Raw genomic sequence first — 2,311 nt, forward strand, 5'->3', positions numbered from 1 at the left:
CTGGCATTATAGGTGTGAGCTGCCATGCGCAGCCTATTTTCTTATTCCTTAATGAAATGGAAAACTTTTTTTCACAAAGAAGTTCATTTTTGTGAAGCAACAGACATGAATAGACACTTTATCTAAAAAGATATACCTGTTTATTTAAAAAATAAAAATTTTAAAGTCTTTTTTTTTTTTTGAGACGGAGTTTTGCTGTTGTTGCCCAGACTGGAGTGCAATGGCACGATCTCGGCTCACCGCAACCTCCGCCTTCTGGGTTCAAGCAATTCTCCTGCCTCAGCCTCCCGAGTAGCTGGGACTACAGGCACATACCATCATGCCCAGCTAATTTTTGTATTTTTAGTAGAGACGGGGTGTCACCTTGTTGACCAGGATGGTCTCGATGGCTTGACCTCGTGATCCACACGCCTCGGCCTCCCAAAGTGCTGGGATTATAGGCGTGAACCACCACGCCCGGCCGAGTCTTTTTTTTTTTTTAAAGACGGGGTTTCACCATGTTGGTCAGGCTGGTCTTGAACTCCCGATCTCAGGTGATCCACCCGTCTTGGCCTCCAAAGTGCTTGGATTACAGGCGTGAGCCACTGCGCCCGGCCTGAAAATTTAAAAGTCTAACCATACTCTCTCAATAAGAATTATCAGACACTGGTGGTAGGAATGCAAAAGGAAGCAATCGTTTTAATTTAGGTCAGTTTGGCGTTGCTTAAAAAATTTTACCTACCATGTGACTCAGGCATTACACATGGAGATATTAACAAAAGAGGAGTAAAATATATGAAGAATTATATTCAAAAGTTAGAAGCAACTCAAATATACATAAATGGATGGATTAATATGCAAACATGTTTCACAGCATGTCATATATCTAATGATATATCATCACTAATAGCAAAATAAATTATATAATAGGGAACCCAAAAATGTAAAGAGGAAATACTTTATAATATTAATCCAGAAAATACAAACTAATCTGTTTTAAAGCACACTAAACCAATGGTTGTCTGGACAGCAGAGAGAAACATCCTATAAAAAGGCTCATCTGGGCACAGTGGCTCACACCTGTAATCCCAGAACTCTGGGAGGCTAAGACAGGCAGATCACTTGAGGTCAGGAGTTTGAGACCGGCCTGGCCAACATAATGAAACCCCATCTCTAGTAAAAATACAAACGTTAGCCGGATGTGGTGGTGCACGCCTGTGGTCCCAGCCACTTTGGAGACTGAGGCAGAATCGCTTGAACCCAGGATAAGGAGGTTGCAGTGAGCCGAGATCATGCCACCGCACTTCAGCCTGGGTGACAGAGTAAGAGTCTGTCTCAAAAAATAAAATAAAATAAATAAAAGCTAGGCATGGTGGCTCAAACCTATGGTTCTAGCTATTCAGGAGACTGAGGTGGGAGGATTGCTTGAGCCCAGCAATGTCAGGTTACGGTGAGCTATGATCGTGCTGCACTCCAGTCAGGTGACAAAGTGAGACCCCAACTCTTTTTTTTTTTTAAGACGGGGTTTCACCATGTTGGTCAGGCTGGTCTTGAACTCCGGACCTCAGGTGATCCACCTGCCTTGAACTCCAAAGTGCTTGGATTACAGGCATGAGCCACCATGCCCGCCCTGACCCCAACTCTTAAAAAATAAAAAATAGGCTGGGTGCAGTGGCTCACACCTGTAATCCCAGCACTCTGGGAGGTTAAGGCAGGTGGATAATGAGGTCAGGAGTTCAAGACCAGCCTGACCAACATAGTGAAACCCCATCTCTACTAAAAGTAAAAAATTTAGCCGGGCATGGTGGCATGCACTTGTAATCCCAGCTACTCAGGAGGCCAAGGCAGGAGAATTGCTTGAACCCAGGAGGCAGAGGTTGCAGTGAGCCAAGATCGCACCATTGTACTCCAGCCTGGGTAACAGAGTGAGATTCCGTCTCAAAAATAAAAAAATAAAAAATGAGCTGGGCTCAGTGGCTCATGGCTGTAATCCCAGAACTTGGGAGACCAAGGCAGGTGAATCACGAGGTCATGAGTTCAACATGGTGAAACGCCATCTCTAAAAAAATAAATAAAATTAAAAATTAAAAAAATATACGGTATATATAATAGGATCCAGGTTAACCTGAAGGAGATGGATAAGTTATACTTTCGTGGGCCGGGCACGGTGGCTCACGCCTGTAATCCCAGCACTTTGGGAGGCCGAGGCGGGTGGATCATAAGGTCAAGAGATCGAGACCATCCTGGTCAACATGGTGAAACCCCGTCTCTACTAAAAATACAAAAAATTAGCTGGGCATGGTGGTGCGTGCCTGTAATCCCAGCTACTCAG

The sequence above is a fragment of the Cebus imitator genome, unplaced genomic scaffold (genome assembly GCF_001604975.1).
Source record: "Cebus imitator isolate Cc_AM_T3 unplaced genomic scaffold, Cebus_imitator-1.0 Scaffold417, whole genome shotgun sequence".
NCBI lineage: Eukaryota > Metazoa > Chordata > Mammalia > Primates > Cebidae > Cebus > Cebus imitator.